General features: G+C 34.3%; 1 protein-coding gene across 6 annotated transcripts in view; it reads left to right on the forward strand.

Moving 5' to 3' along the window:
• Nucleotides 1–18,059, forward strand: part of AKAP6 (A-kinase anchoring protein 6) — a 258,501-nt gene that overhangs the window by 120,551 nt on the left and 119,891 nt on the right. The window lies entirely within an intron of this gene.

The following is an 18,059-nucleotide window of genomic DNA, read 5'->3' on the forward strand; positions in this document are numbered from 1 at the left end:
ATTCAGTGCTTCCAAGAGAGTAATTTGTACAGTGACTCTTGGCTATGATTACATTAAAAGTTCTGGTGATTTCTTACTATAATTCTTCATAGCAAGAATGGTCTTAGAGGCGGAGGAAGAATCAAGGAGAAAAATGAAACAAAAATACAGGAAAACAGAATTTGAGGAGATAGGAGACAGAATGTGAACGGATATACCTCATCACTTGCATGATGGAAAGTGCTTCCTCCTTTAGGAAGCAGGTGGTGGAGCAACACTTGATTTTGTAATGGGATCTGTTAAACTAAACAGACTAGCCCAAAGCTGGTTTTAGGCTGCCTGTAATATGATCCTATGTCTCTGAACACTTTGACTCATCTAAGTCAATGTGGCCAAACGTTTAACAGCTTAATCAAAATTATCTTGTAACAAGTATTCTAAAATCCAGCTGGATTTTGTGATGAAAATTTTGGAATCCCTAGCTTAACATGATTGTATTAAAATATTTGCTTGAAACGGGAGAAATGGAGGCAGGGTTTATATTGCAGTGAATTTCTCATGTAGATAGGGGATAGGTCCTTGCCCTGTGCTTTTTATCATAGAGATAGGAAATGGAAGAAATGCTTTCTTTGTTTGTTTGGTTTGGCTTGGTTTTCTGTTTGTTTGGTTTTGTTTGTGCCTACAGGTAAATTTTAAAAGACGTAAATTAAGAAAAGAGATAAAACTAAAAATATTTGCAGGTTATTTCAGTGATTCTTATAAGTATGTTCAGTAGAACGGTTGAATGCCATCTATTTCTTCACACTAAAAGATTAACTAAAACTAAAATACAGTTAATAATATAACTGCATGTTTCAGTTTGTATTCAAAAACCAAAAAGAGCCTGAGAAGTGTAATAGAAAATCGAAAGATTATACCTAGAGGGTATTTTTTTTTTTTCCTTTTTTTTGAGAAACTACAGGAACAGTGTTGGTGTTAGAAATCCGTAAAGAAATAGGAAAAGGAGGAATTTCAAAGACCCTAGGAAACTTTTCCCTTAGGACTTTTTAAAACATGTTTTCATAGCACTGTGGCATCTTTAATGAGAAAAGTGAAGAGTGGGAGGGGGAAAGGGATGTTTTGAACTCTAGAAATATGTTGTCAACATTTGTAGTAAAGAATTCAGATTTTGTTTAGGAAATTTTTCTCTTTTTTTGTATGTAAGTTTCATAGTGGCTTAGAGTGATTGCCATAGGAGATTTAGAATTGATTTTAAACATTTCTAATACCTAAGCTCTTCTAATATATTGTGTCCTCCATAAAATCTTAGGAAAACAGTGAAGTCTCTAAGTATTTACTAAAACTATTTTCAGTCATTTTTATAAATGAAGAATTGATGAATGTATTCAGTTTACATTGAAGGATATAAAGTCTTGCCTTCTTACTCCATTGACAAGCCTTTAAAAATGATGCAATCCAACAAGTACTGATCTAACAATATAAGTAGTACATTAGACGTAAAATACAAGACTGTCCTTCTGAATCTTGAGACACTTGGCTACAGTATATGTTTTCTTTTGATGGAAATCAAAATAATACTCAAAATATATGGAAAATATGAGGAATGATTTCATATATGTGTGTATTTTCATTTTTTTTTACCTTCTGAAGATGTCTGAGGCCACTTGTTTTGTAAGTGATCTCTTAAATCGGATCACTTCTTCATCACAAAAGGACTAATGGAACAGTATCGCTTTAAATAAACAGTAAAGAGGGGTATTGAAAAACAACATGATTTACTTTCATATCTAGTGGCTGTGAGTGTAAATACCTGAAAATTACCCTGATCTATTTAATTTATAATTTTCTGGAAAAGTTCATTGATTTCTGAAGAACCTGCAAATTTATGTTGTAACTGATGTCCTTTAAAAGCATACAAGTCTTAATAGCATTTGCCCATTGTACACATTCTCCTTCACTGAACATTGTATGGAATAATATTTTTAGTGTTACTTGCATGTTCTGCTCCCAGCATGTATTTGGACAGTTAGGTCATTACTATGATTTTTGAGATCTGGATATCTTTGTTCTGCAAATAAATGTTTGAATTAAGATTTGTGTGTTGTTTTGGTAGCAGTTCAGAATGTAGCATCAGAACTTAGAGGCTGGTAGATCAAAAGAATAGTGGTATACTCTGCAAATATATATGTATACACACACACACATGCACACACACACAGAGTTTGTACTTTTGGACATGTTTATTTCAAGAATAATTGCTTTATTACTGAAAAACACTTCTTGTTTCCCATTCCAGCTCCAGAAAATTAAGCATGTAACTGGTTAAGACACTGGACTTAATACACAGAACATTGAAATCTGACTCAGTTCTAGGTAAAAAACAGTCTTGGGAAGAGTGCGTTAACTGTAAAATGTCAGTGGGTTAATGACAGAAGCAGTCAGGATTTGAAGCGTATCCTATATGGAGGAAGAGGTACAAAAACATATGTAACAAAATAAACTGAAAGACACAGAAGTAGTAGGTGGCTCAGGAACAGAATTTGAGATGGTTAAACAAACCTTTGTATAAAGGGAAAAAGAAAACCTGTGTAATTTCTTCTTGGCATGTAATTAAACATCACGTGCTTCCAGGATCATTTCTCACTCAGTTGCATATAATTTTACAGCTTTTACAATCATTTCAAACAAACAGTCTTCAGTACATAAAAAAGTGATTTTCATTTAAAAATTGAAAACTTGGTGAAGCTGTTTAGTATTGATCACTGTTTGGGATTCTGGGAATGCTGCTTCACAGACAGTTTTATAATGACACTGGTCTCAGACCTAGTAGTTGGACTAAACACCACAGCTCAGAACAATTATATCTTGCTCAGTTTTTTCCTACAAAGACAAATTTGTGAAACAGACATCACAGCAGAGCAAAGTTGAGAGAATGGTAACAGTCTTTTCTCTTTTACTTCAGAATTGTAACTTGTCCTGGCCATATAATCAGGCTGCTATGACTACCACATTTATATTAATACTTTGATGTAAAAGGAGTATACAAATGAAGTGTTTTTGCATCTTTGTGATTAGTGCAGTGAAATATCATTCTTGTGAGTAGATAATTTTCTGATTATTTCTAATTATTACTGAGACAGATTTAAATATTATCAACTGATAACAGAGACCATGATTTCAGAATCTTCTTACTTACTTACATAACCGCTTTGAAAACTGGTGACCAATGTATGCAATTGGAGTATTGCATCTGTTGTAGTGGGTAGTGCTTTGAAGTTGTCAAATGGCATATGTAACTGGCATTCATTCTCTTCTCCTTCACTTGCTTCTAGTGGAAGGGCAGGAATAATCTATGCTAGAGAGATAATTTTACATATCTTGCTGGAGTTACGTAGATTGCAGCAGAATTTTAAAACTTTACATCTTAAACTGAATTTGTATATTTAACTTACAGTCTCTCCTTTTCTATTTTTCTACATGCAAAAACTCAGAATCAGACTTGTGGATTAAATCCTGTGTCTCATGATGATAATACTGTGAATTAAAATGTCAAATAAATATCCATTATTTATTCAGTAATAATTTGAAAAAATAATGAAATGGAAATAAGAATTTCACCTCTGATGTACAGACATATGGAAAGGGCTTTTCATCTGGTGATACACATGCCATTCTGGTCTATTGTCTCATGGCTTAATCAAGTCTTTTTTTGGAAAAGAAATGTACAAGAAAAGTTTATATTTGTGCTTTAGAAGAAGTAATTTTTTTCCTCTAATGTGTCCATAATGAGCCACATTCCCATCTAAATATGAGAGAGTTTTATTTCATGAGTGCAACACCTCATAGATGAGCCATTAAACTGAAGTTCTAACCACCTTTACGCAGACTTACTTCCAGTATCAGTAATTACCATCTGCCACCTTAATTCTTTGTAGTTTCAGCTGTATGTGTTAGTCTCTTCTGTTCAGAACAACTAGATAGTCTTGAGCACAGTCAAATAGTTGTTACCTTTTACTGGTAATAGGTCCTGTAATTAGACCAGAAGGCTCTGATATGTTGCCATTGAGGCATAGTCTTGTATTATTGGATATTTAAAATGCTATCTATACATAAATACTATTATTGTGCCTAACAGCTGAACAGTTTAAAAGCATTCATGTGACATTTCAATTCTGAATCTTTGGAAACAATGGAAGTCTAGACTAAAGATTCTGTCATCTCAGTCTTGAGTACAAATAATGCTTTTAATTCTGCTGTACTAGAAAAAATTAATTGCAGTTATAATTTTGCTTGGTTTTAGGTATTTAAGAATATGAAATTACAGTAGTCTTGATCTATCAGCTTCTTTGGTGGGGATTTGAACCGTCTATGAGTTGGCCAATGAGATGAAAAGGGTAGTGGTAAATCAATAGACATAATTTTGGTTTTGTGAGGAATAAGCCTGTCTTTTAGTGCTTTTACTGGAGCATGTGAAACATGACTGAGTTCTTTTGATATTTAGTGTTATCCAAATACAGGATTAAAAACATTCATTAAGAATTTCCAAGCTAATCAAAACAAGCTATGTTGATGTAACAATGAAAAGAACATAAAAAGGAAGCAAGAGGAAGGAAAATTTGTGTCTTTTAGCACAGTTAGACACTTCAAGTTCCTCAGTTTTCTAGTTTTTAATACCTTGCTTTATGACTTATGTAATTTTGATTTTACAGACATCATCTAGACTGTGCACAGACATAGCTGTCATTGTAACCAAAAGTATCTTCAGGAAGGATTTGAAAGATGACACCATAATTCTACATGTCATTTTAGAGTGGAGGAATAAAAGGAAAGAGAAAGATGGTTTAAAATAAGTTTAGAAGCAGAAACTAGCATTATCAAAAGGAGAGTCTGAATATGGATTATTGAATGGGACTGACTTTGTTGAAGAAATAAGAAGAAAGGGATCTACTGAAGAGTATAAAAGATGTGACTGTGGCAACTGAGTAGAAAAACTTTGTTGACTGTAGTACTGTGTCAGACTCAGAATTAGCTGAAATATTTTGTGTGATAATTTAAGTACAGATAGAAAGAAAACAGAGTTTTAGTACTATGTAGTACCTTTCTGGTACTGGGCTTTTTATTGACAAAACCAGTGCCTTGAAAATAATGTGTGACCCATCATATTTTGAAGCAAAATTTTCTTCAACTAAACAGAAGCTTTCAAAAACCCAGGCAAGGCCAAAGTAATCAGGTAATCTGTCATGTACGGGATGTTTCATTTAAGCTTCTAAATGTATATAATCTTAAATTGATGTTTCATACAGAATAATAGTCATAAAATGGCCACAATTCTTCTATCTGTCCTTGAGTAAAGGAATTATATACCTCAGCAGGTTCTTGCTTTGTTAAACTACTTTAACTGAGCTAGTAATTTTTGGGTGATTATACATTTCCAAGATGATAAAATATGAATTTTTGTGTCATTACACCACAGCCTTTTTACCAAGCATAGACATAAGAAACCTGAACCTTGGCCAGCTTTTTTTTGCAAGGGCTTACTCCTCAACACACCCTGAGAGAAGGAGGGGTCAGAACTATTGTTCCTTTTCCAGAGGGAGAATATTGCATTTCATATGGCTGTATAAGGATTTACGCAGCTGAGATCTTCCAGGAAAGGCTGTAAATCAAATTATGCCATAGATAGCCTTCTTTTTTGTCTCTGTGAGCCTATTGTAGATTGTGGTGGTGGTTGGCTGCTGCATAGGGAAAGAGGATGCAGGTTCTCCTCAAATGCCTTTCTTGCACTTGGCTGGAAAGTCACAGTCTGTGTTACTGAGGCCACCTGGGATGAATCTAACTCAATGTTTTGAGGGTAAAATGTTTCAATAATAACTAAATTTTTGTTGTGTGAAAATGCCTGGCTAAGGTGCACGCTTATGCAGTTGGGCTTGTAAATGTAACACTAGACACTGCTCTTGGAAGTAATTTTCAGTTGATAGATTTTAAATGTTACATATCTACAAGAGCTGTATTTTGAAAATGTTTCTTTTGTTCAAATAGTCATATTTTTTTTCCAGAATGATTGAATCAAAAGCATGAAAGATGCACAAAAAAACTCGGCCTTAGATCTGTTGTGAGGTTCAACATGGTAGATTCACTCTTGTTTATTGGAAACTGTTTCTCTTGATTTCCTAATTGTATGCTTTTTAATGGGAAGGAGGAACGATTTTGTGTTTAATTTAGAACTTCCCTTCACAGAAAAAATGAATAAATCTAAGCAGTCAATATTTGGACTGCAATAAGATAAACCAAATTAATAATAGCTCCATCCTAAACCTCATCTTTCAGTTTGCATGAGGCCTGGTAAAACTTCTCTACATCACAAGTTAACTAAATATTTTTCTAGTTTTTCAAGTAATGATGTCCCTAAAATCTTGGTCAAGCAAATCTGGGTTCCATTTTAGCTCAGAGATTGTTTTCTCATATATCCATCTCCTGCAAGTTCTATATGACAGTATTTTTTCCTTAGCATCGAAAATAATTTTAATAATTTTGAACAAGCCAAATTTCTAAAAAGTAGTGAAGGTCCTAATTTGTTTTTCATTGAATCCAGCAGTAACCTTATCTGTGGTTTATTTAGCTTTAGGTTTAAAATTGAGACAGCCACACTTTAAAAATCATATTTTTTTGCAGCTAAATTGTATCTACTATTAAGCACAATATTCAATACTGTTTTGAAACATAGATACTTTTTAAACCAACATATTATAAAATTTACTGCAAAAATATCAGAAGTCATATTTGAATTGAAGATGTGAACAAATACTCTGAGATATCTGTGGTACTTACAATATGCTTCTACAATTTTTACACCTTGGTGATTCTAAATATGTTATGGTTACTTTTAGCAGCTATTGCCTTGTTAATATCCATCTCTATTAGTAGAAGCAGTTATGCTTACATAGTTAGCAAAGAAATTATGACTTTTTACTTCAGGAATGAGAAGGGCTACTTTCTATTAAAACATAGATCAAGTTCAGTTTGAAAGATACTTTAAATCTAAATCTCTCCTCTGAGAACAAGTGCAGACTAAGAACTTGATGAGAATAGATATTCAAATCAGCATGTGCCCAAGGGGCTTATTTTATCATAATGCTATTTGAATTTGAACATTGTTACCTGGAATTCTGAAAGTGTGATAGGCTGTTTTTACTTCCCCTGTGTAAGTGGACCAACTCTGACAAGTTTTATTTAGGCAAAAAAATCCCATTTGGGTTTGGCCTGTATTTGAAAATATAAAAACAGAAGGGCGTTGAGTATGTGTTCACATGAACACATTTTCCTGAAGTGACATAAACAAAGTATTAACCACTCAAGGGCCTTGATTTCCTATTTTGCCGGTATCTGTTCATTCTGCTCTCTCTACACAATCATATAGTTGCATTTTTGTTCTTTTATTTTTATAGAACTTATTTTCAGAATTGAATATTGGTGGAAGCTTTTACCTATTCATATCTGACTGTTGTTTCATGTGCTTCTCAGATTTCTAGAAAAATAGATATTTAATAACTTTTAGTAACATGCACACACAAATACAGATTTATTTTACTGAAAAGTCAACATCTCCCAGTCTAAAGCAGAAATTTGTAGGATAGCTTGTCAGAGCTATTACTTTTCTACTTCTCTATAAGAGTTCAGAATCCCATGAGCTAATTCAAGATTTTAGAGCACAGCAGAAAGAGAGCTTTTTTTAATTTTTTTTTTGAGTTTGAATTCATAAGTTGATGAACACACTAAAATAAAGTACTGAATAAAGAAGTGGAAATAAGGAATCCTAGCTGACTAAAAATGTCTTGGTAGAACAAGTTTGTGATTGAATTTAAAGACTGTGATCACTAACAAAGCAAATTCATTGAAATTCAGATATTTTCAGTTCAGTTTCTCATATCTTATTTCTGCTCCCTCTCCCTCCACACCATCTGTTGCTCCTCAGAACAGTCCAGGATTTCAGCAGGATCACAAGTGAAATGCAGGACAGGAGTGTGTGGGGAGACTCTCCCAGAGCTCACTGCTGGCAGTGCAGGGGGACGGAAAGCCTGGTGCTCCACAGGCATCGTGTCTGACTTCTGACAGTTGTGGTGCTGGTCAGATTGAATGGTAAAGCTTGAATGTGTCTTTGCGTGTTGTTTACCAGTCATCACAATGATAAATATTTTGGCTTGATCAGATGATGTGGCATGAGCTCTAGGTGTTGGACTTACAAGGTTATCATCTTCTACCTCCACTAGTCTATTTTCTTCCTAGCTCTGGTAGTAGCAATGCAATATCAACTCATGCTTCTCATCCTAATTACCTCTGGTAATGCAGGATTTAGTGGTGTAAACTGGTTGTCTTCTATACTGAGATGCTTTTTTCTTTTCTTTTTGTGCCACTGTTCCACCATGTTTTGCTTTTGAAAAAAAATTCATGTTTGAAAATCTGATTTTTCCCTTTTGATACAGAGTCATAGAAATCTTGTACTTTAAAGAGAACAGCTCAATAGGGAGGCTGTTGTCAGTTGTCATCTCTGAAGATTGTTGCTTCTGTTAATGGCATTCTAACTTTGCCATTTTATTGAACCTATATTACGGAGCTGGAAACAAAAATTACTGCTTTATTCCATTAAAGAGTGACTGGCATGGCACTCCTCTGATCTTTAAAAAGAAATTTTACTTTTATTGTATTTGTGCATTAAATTAATGCTCCTATCTACAGAATAAACTAACTTCTTATAAATATTACTGTGCTTAATTATCAGTTAGGTATTTGAGTTTTTGCTGTTATGGTTGATGTCCAAGAGTGATTAAATGTGTAATAGACAACAAAAGAAACATTGATGTGAACAAAGATATATGAGATAAAGGTAAATTTTATCTTCTTCATGCTTTTATTCTTTTAAAATTATTTTAATTACTTCTATACTCAACATGATTTGGTGGCATTTCCCTTTGTTTTTTTCCAATACACTTATTATTTTAGTCTTTCAGAACATCTAGCAGTAATTTAACTTGTAGTATCTTTCAGTTCTAGTCTCAGCTGTGTACTTTAAGCATCTGCTCTTCACTAGGGTGGTCACAAAAGAGAAATCAGGTAAACAATGTTTGAAGGAAAAAATCTACTTGGACAACCTCCATTTTCAAACTGATTTATTCTTAAATGTCTTATGGCATAGTATACTTGACTACATTTAATCTGTAAATGCAAAGTGATGTTAAAGATTTTGCTAGTTTTTTAAGCTAATCTATTAGAAGGCAACAGAATATGGTGCTGAGAATGTATGTGTGATCTGACTTCTTGATGTGTATATTGTGGGGAAAAAAATTTTCATTAGGGCATTTGGTGAAATATAGGCCAACATTAAAAAGCCTGCCAGATGCTTATGTTAAAGTATATGTACATTTGTGTGTCAGATCTAGTAACTTCTGGGTAATACTGTTTTATTTCCTTAGGGGTTTTTTTTGTGTTTTTTTTTTGTTTGTTTGTTTGTTTTAGTATTTTGCCTGGATTTTTAATTAAGCCTTTCTTAAAGTATCTCAGATGCTTTAAGATGTGCATTTATTGATAATTATACTTACCCAAAGTAGTGTAACTAATGTGGGAGATACAATGGGGACTGCATCACATTTAGCAATTTAAACTTGTTCCTTAAACACCTGCAAGTAACTGCAACAAAAATATGTGTGATAGTAGTGTACTTTGCCATATCTCATGGGCAGCTGTAAATGTTAATTACAGTTAACCTAAGATGGCTTTAAATGCAAAATGGGTTTTCTGACCAGGAGACAGGTGGTATGCCATATTCTTTTATAATCGCCCCATAGCATGCTTTATGAACCATCATCACACCAGAGAGAAAGAGTAGCTCATCTGGGCGTGTACACTTCATTTCTTCATCCTATTTTTCCTCTTCGGAGTCATGTTGTACAAAGGAGACAGGCGTTTAGCACAGAATGCCTTAACCCTTGAGTTTATGAGCCCTAAGAAAATCACAAGTATGGTTGATGCTGACAGTCTGCATCATTGCTTACAAAATGCAGAAAAATCTTGAGAAAAGAGAAAGAAAATTGCAAAGGAAAAAGTTCAGATCTGATTAAGAGTTCAGCACCATGTGTTCTGAAATACTTTGGCTTAAAGCTATGATACACGATTGAAGTTTAGAATGGTACATTTGTGATTGCTTACATTCAAGGATTTTCGTTTCAGTTTGGAGAAAGGAGACAAGAAGAAGGTGTCTGAGGTCAGGTCAGCTTGTGTTTTCTATCCTTGCTGTTGATTTGGAAAATTTTCCTGGAGACTACAGGGTTATTGAGTACTTGTATTACTTTTTACAGGCTGTCCTTCCTATCTTAGATTTGAGGGGCAAGCAGTTAGGGCATTGCATAACAACCAAGTACTACTAGAACTGCAAAATATAAAGATAGATGCAAAAATAGGGTAAATTTATCTTTTAAAAATTCTGTGTGTAGTAAGATGAAACAGCCCTGAAACAAGGAACAGATGTAGGTGCTCATTTTTTCCTAAATATGACAATTAATGGGTTTGTTTGCAAATCTGTTTTTTTTTTTTTAATATTAATTAGTCAAGAACAATAAGGATTAAACTGTCATAATTTTCCAGCATAACAAAATGCTTTTAGACATTGGACAGGAAATGTATTAAGGAAATAAACAGAATAAATTTAAGCTCATCTTTTTGCTAGTTCATTTATTTGGGCATTGATTCTTACTCTTCAGTATAGGTACTGTAGGAAGCATCCATATTTATCTCAGTAGATTCATTCCTGACATGTATAGCTACAAAGGCTTTTGTTTGTAAAGTATCAGCTAATTAAAATAAATCTATAATTAAACATGAAAAATGTTGATTTCCAATTCAGTGAATCCTAGGAATATTATAATAAGTTTGGTTTTAATTCCCAAAAAACATATTAAAATTAACTTTTCTCCCATTTGTGTAATGCATATAACTAAACTTCCTTCCTACTGTGAGACAGTTTCATTTATTGTTATTTGTAAACAGCTTAGTAAAGATGCATAGTGGATTGGTCTAGAAACTCCTTGAACAGTTTCTTTTGAAATAACACTACATACGTTAAGCTCAATTACACATCCAAACAGCCACAACACACTTTTGGTAATTTATTCATTGATTTAACATAGTACCCAGAAGAGTCATGCCTGCTGTCAATTTTGTAATATATTATGTTTTAAATATACTCATGCTCACCCATGCACGCCATTAAGGTGTGCATAAACCTGTGTTTTTCTCTCTTGACAGCTATAAATGTTTGTTATTATTACACAAAACATATGTTCATGTTGTTTTTGTCTAAATTATTCTATCTGGGGCTATAAAGTTTTAATGTTATTAGTTGCCCTTAGAATTTTAATGTTTCACTGCTGTAACCTTCTTAGGATTTCTCTGCAATTAAATAGAAACTATTTCACTACAGCCTGGAAGAACAATATATTTTATACAAATAAAAAAATCCTTCTTGCTCCATTTTCTTCCATTGTAGTAAACTGTCTAGCTGACAAGGCTCTATACACTGCAGTCCTACCTGTAATATTTTCCAGAACTGAATAGAATACTGTACTTTCCTGTCATATTGTCATTAATAAAAAAACTAGCTTAAGTCATTTAAGATAGAAGGCAAGTCATAAGCAATTTGCTTTGAAAACCCTCTTCCTCTTGTTCTCTGTTGTCCCCTTATTCAGAAAATACAGAGGAACCTCAGTCAATGTAATACTTATACTATGAAAAAAGCTGAGGCTTTAAGAGATGGAATATTAATGTGAAAAAATAATTTGGAGAAATTTCTACTCTGTTTTCTTCTAAATAGCAGCAGTATTGGCAATAGGAAACTGGCTCCCCCACCTTTCAGTTTTAGAGGCCTTTTTTTTAAAGACAGTGAGCAGATGGGAATTCATCCAGGACATGAAAAGATATTTACTGCTTTTAAATTAGGAAAGGCCTCACTTAGGCTATTATTTTCTGCATACTGGGTTAAGGCATTATATGGACTTACTATTTTTCTTGTGTTTTGGACCAAAATAGAGTAAGTGATGTACAATTGTGCCATGCTGTCTTTAAACAGCTAACATTTTCTATCTTTTCTCTATATAGCACACTGGTATTTCTACTAGATTCTTCAGGCTATATTCCACAATCTGGCCATAACAACTATTCATGTGAAGAGGTACAAGAGTGGTCAGAATATTCAGAATAAATGAATTAGAAGATGCTCGCTCTCTTAAATTGGTTAGGCAAGATTTGTTTTAGGAAAAAGGAATAAGATATTTCTAAGTGAATTTGTGCAAAATACTTGAGATACTGAGAATTTGAACTGGAAGGTGTTTCACGAATCTTATATTAAAAACTGAGGAAGAGGCCATGCTTAATGGCATTAGTAACTATTAATGCTTAGTATTTTTGAAGCACAGCATATGTAAACATCATAATGCCTTTTGAAAAAATGTAATTTTCACAGAGAAAGGAATCTAGGCAAAGAAGAGGAAGAGCTTTCCCCACAGCTACAGTGCGAGTTGTTAGGCCAGCTGGAATTAGAATGCAGCAGTTTCATCTTCCAGGCCTGTGCTGAGCTCATTGAACCAGTAATTCACACTTTTACAGTAACATCCTTTAACATTTAATGTTTCCAGGACTCTGCCAAAAAGTTTTCTTTCTTTATGAAATTTAATTCTGTGCCTCCAAATTTAATTTGTCTTGTCTGTTTTCCTTGCCCTTCTTTAGCTGTTTTTCCATTCAAGTTTTTCATTTGGCTTCCATTATGGTCCTAAATATTTCTGTCCTATTATAATTAATTCTTTTTACTTCTTTTTCTACATGCCGTTAAAGAATTGTGTCTTTTCATCCCCAACAATATTTCTTGTTTTTGTTCCTCATTTTCCCTCAGCATCTCAAACCTGCCTTCAGAACCGCTCTCCTTTACAGGGCCACAGTTGCAGCTCACAAACATTATTTCATAGCATCCTAGTTTTCAAGATTTTAATTATATCTGAAGTTTTGCCAATTATACGGTGAACTTCTGCATTGGAAAGAATAAGACCACAGGCTTCTATACTCAGAACTGAAAAGCCTACAATAGAAAAAAATGTACCATTTGTTGAAGAATAAAGGGGGGAAAGCAGTGTGTCAAGATACTTGGTTAAACAATAATCTCTTACAGAGCACTCATTACTGCTAAATAATTGCCTGTGTTGGGAGAAAGGTTTCTATGTGAAGAGAGGTTCAAGAAGGTCAGTTATCTAGTGGTAATGACCGTAGCGGTCATTAAAGGGTATTAATGTTATTAAGAACAGAACTTTAACTTTTTACTGAAGTTTTTATTTAAATTATATTAACTTTGATTCAACTTTTAATTGAGGTGCAACCATCCAAATTCTATAGTCAGGAACCAAGAAGTAATGAACATAAAATTACATGTTCTTCTGATAGGCTGATGAGTCTTTAATATATTATAATTTCAGGAGTCTCTACAGAGCAGTTATTAGTATAAAACTATTCAGAAGTATTCTATTAGAATTAGGGCTGGGTGACTGATTCAGGAAAAAATCCCATCTTGACCTGGAGCAAATGTAGACAGTATATTATCTGAATCAAAAAGAACTTCTTTTCATAAAAATTGTTTTATGCAATCTCAAAAGACTTGCTAAGTTAAAGCAGTCCTCTGGTGCCTAAAATGATCTGGTTTATAAACCTGATGTGTGGTGGCAGCAGCACTGATTTCCTTCTGAAATTTATAGTTCCATACTAAGTTCAGTGCTTGTTGTACAGAGAATCTCATACTGAAAGTACATAAGGACAGTACTACTGTTGTCCTTTCAGACACTACAGGAACCAGAGTCAGGGTTTAGCAGGGGCTCCCAGGAACCTGAAACACCAGCTACTACATGGAAGGACTGAACTAGTACTGAGGACTCCTCCTGGTCCAGCTTCTTTTGTTGTATTTTTCTCTAGGACATTTCAGGAATAGGCTACTGAGTAAGTCTAAAGGGTTGAAGCACTAGAGAAGAGACGTGACACTAGAAAATTAACTCAGGGATCCAGCGTAGTATCACTTGTCATACCACCTTCTACTCTTGCAATAGAATTTTTTGTCCTTGTCTTTCAAACCTGAGGATACAGTAACATGCTGTAAAATAAAAAATCGAACCAATCATGCTACCAGAACAAAATACTAAACAGTGCTTCATACACATGGAGCAATAAGCAAAACCATGGATGATGTGTGTTAGGAGTTAATCGCATTGCCAAGTGCATGTCTGGGCAGGTGCTAATAGACTTGGGTAAGAAAGGAGCAGCATAGCCTGCTGAGGATTGCAAGCTGAACAGAATCCTCCATGCTGTCATGGCAACTTTTCTAGGTACAATTTCAGAGCCAAAAGCTTTATTGTATTTATGAAAACCCATGACATTGAGAGAGATCTAGCAGTCTTATAAAGTTGTAAGGAGGAAAGAATCTCAGGTTAAGGCATTTGTAACAAAGGAGAACATGCTATCCAAAAGATTTTTTGCCACTTTTATTAATATAAAACACATTAGATAAAGTGAATGTCAAACAGTAGTTTTTTATTGCATTATTACCGGAAAGGGTTGTTTTTGCAGTGAGGAAAAGTGCCAGTTGACCTTACTAGAGGAAAAATAAAACAACCTGGGTTTTGGAAATGTTCTCTGTGTTTCCAAAACTTCCATGATAATATTAAACTTTGAGTTCCATTGTTGATAATATATTTCTGTAGTTTCAACATGTGTTGTTATGTACCATCTTCTTCTACTAAAATCCTTTGAAGTTGTTTTATAATAATTACAGACTTGGGGAATACTTTGTATTAAATTGGTCTACTGACATTTTCTTGCAGAGAAATCTACCATAAGAACTGCTTATGGCTGTTTTCCTCTTTTAAAAACAAGTAAAGGGCTTTACATTTTTTGTAGGAAGCCAGGTTTGTGTCATTGAGACATGTCACATCATTATGAAAATATCATTCATCATAACACAATATAACAATGTGATCTACTGAGCTGCTGACTCCTCTTGAAAAATTGGAAAGTGGTGTGTGCATATTTCCATGCAAAGAACTACTTCAGTATTATAGAACATTTTCCTGAGGCTACCTGGTGGAGCGATCTAATGTATTACCCTTGTAACTGACGGAAGTTAGGTTCTAAAAAGCGATGTGCAAGTCTTTGTGGTTCTAATTCATAGGTACATGAAATTTACAAAAAATCATAGAAAAAAGTATTAATAGACATTCCATAAGGTCATTTAGGTTCTCTGCCCTGCCCAATGCACAAAAAGTTTAAAAGCATCTGAACTGTTTCTGCTGTTTTTCTGTTTTCTTACAATCAGCCAATGCTGGGTATTCTGTGACATTCAAAACAATTTCTTCCAGTACTTAGCAAACTTGAAAGCTTTTTCCTACTCTCCTGATTAAATTTACCCTACAGCCATTTATACACAGTTGTTCTTGTCCTTTCCCCAGAAGACAGAGAGAATTGTTATTTTGCCCTGTGTGGCAAGCTCTGATGTATTTGAAGATCACCATCAATTTGCTATTGTATTTCACATTGTATGGGCTTCTTCTGTCAAACTGTAATCAGAGTATAAAACTTATAATAAATGAAGGTCAAGATAACTTCCATGGTAAGCGCACAAAAAAAGAAGTGTTATCCTCTAAGGTCTAGGGTGTTTTAATACTTTGCTGTTCAAAACTCCTATTTTCTTATAACTCTCTGGGCAACCTCTTTATTATGACAAAGTTTCTTTTTCTTTGATGAATGTGTGGAAATATTCCTTGATTGTACAAGGAATGAACTCCTGCATTTAACTTGCTAGTAAACAAATGTTTACTCAAGGAGCTGTATACTTTATCTCCTATTCCAGTTGTTGATGCTCTAAATTCTCCTCATTGTGTAATGTACCTTCTTCTGGACCTTTAAGACAGCTGTTTTTAGTTTTTACTATGTCTGGAGTAGCTTCAATGTCAGTAACAGTTAATTTCTTTGGGATGTTTCATCCACAGGGTTCTCCTTTGAAGGAGACCTTAATAGAAGACAAATAGATGAGTAGGTGGGGAGGTGGAGCACTGACCAAATAAAAGCAAAAATACTTCATAGTATTAATCCCTGAAGTATTCATTATCAATGTTATGATCTTGTTAAAGATAAAGATTAATATAAAGTAGAGCTAAGAAAATTCTCAAAGACAGCCAGAAATATCCGTAGAAACGCACCATGATTAAGGATAACAAAAATTGTTGGTGGTAGGAGTGTGGAGAAATGGGGGAAAACAACAATAAAACAATAAAAGGTGTAGACACTCCATGTGTGCATTGTGGTAGCTATAAATGAGAGGTCAAACTCATGTTTATTTGAATAGTTACAGTTCTTTCTCATTTGCCTGCTGGAATGGTGTAGTCTGGAGTAAAGAATTTGTGGAGAAGGAAGATTCAGCAGGCTGAATCTGATGAAAATTTGAAAAAAGCAATGATAAAAAAATAAGGAATAGAAGCAATATACAGCAAAATAATGGGTCAAAAAAATAAGGTTGCTATCTTTTCTTATTTAATGACCATCCTATCCAAGCAAGGAAGAGTGCTCTAAGCTGCACTGTATTACCTGTCATGAGTGGATATTGTTTTTCAGTTGTTAAAACAATGGGGAACATGCATGACACCACCAAATGATGCAGTTATGAATGTTACTGAAGATGTATCTGAAGAAGTTAAAAGTACAAAAACACAGCAGGAGTGAACAGGCTAAGCAGACCTAAAACTTATTTCCCTGGAGCAAACTGATGCTGCAATCAGAGCTCTCCTGGAAAAGCTCAGTTGCTCTCAGAAACTTTTCCCAGAGGTAGAGATAGAGGCTGTATGAGCAGTCTGGAATGAGTAATACTGCCCATCCTGTAGTAGTACCATGGCATATAGTGCATTTCATGTTTTCTGGGTTTAAAGTGTGCAATTAAAATTAAGGCAAATTTTCATGCTGTCTAGTTTATTTTAAGAATTTTCTGAAAGATCAGCTTGAGAAGAGTTACTTCCTTATAAGAACATTAATATTATCTTCAAAAGACTGGAAAAAAAGCACCCTTAAAAATCATTGACTGTATGAATGAGTCATCTTTTGACAACTCTCATATGAATTGCGCTCTCAGGCTCACGTGTGCTATGTGAGCAATATTGTCAAAAAAGTCAAATGACCACAAGTATTGATTTTTAACTTTAATTGGAATAGCTTAGTGTCACATGATATCTGGTTCCAATTTGTGACTTTGATTTGAAGGGATTGTGAACTAATCTTGCCATCACGTGTTACATTTGTAAACCAAAGTTTTAAATTGTGCTGATCAGACATATGTAGAAAATCACAGCTGCACTGCAGACTTGCACCTGCAATTTCATATTTTCTAGCCCCTATTCAGGGCACACATGTAAGCTATGAGAAAATTTATGGTGTGGGAAACCTATATTAGTAGTGTATACATTATATGTGTACCAGAAACAAGTGAATAGGAAGTAAGATTTAGTTCTATTTTATAGTTAGAGAATCAGAGACAAAGAGATGCTAGTATGACGAAGAAGCTCACATAGCAGGTCAGAAACAAAGCAAAATCAGATACATACGTCCTGACTCTCTGTGGCTCTCTATGACTATGCAAGTCCAGTCTGCTTCAATTTCTAGACCAGTGGTATCTACCTAAACATGGTAGAATATAGTGCAATTTATCTTCAATTGGCAAAGAGTGCTAGAAGAGCTCCCACAGGGAATGGTCAGCAGTGATACTGTTTCTTTTGCATTTAAAAGTTTGTTTACATGGTGAGCATGTAGGAAATCTTACTAAATTTATGAAGTTACTGTGCAAAAGCTAAAGAGCATTAAATTCCCATATGGATGCTATGAAGTCACCGTGGCTTGCTCTGTCTCCTTTGAGAAGGATTAAGCTACAGTATATTAAGGCCACTTTAGTCCTGAATGAGTGTCCACGAGTGTTAATGCACTTTAACTCACACACATTAGTTTTGAAGCATTAGTTAATT

Source organism: Taeniopygia guttata, chromosome 5 (genome assembly GCF_048771995.1).
Source record: "Taeniopygia guttata chromosome 5, bTaeGut7.mat, whole genome shotgun sequence".
Taxonomy (NCBI): domain Eukaryota; kingdom Metazoa; phylum Chordata; class Aves; order Passeriformes; family Estrildidae; genus Taeniopygia; species Taeniopygia guttata.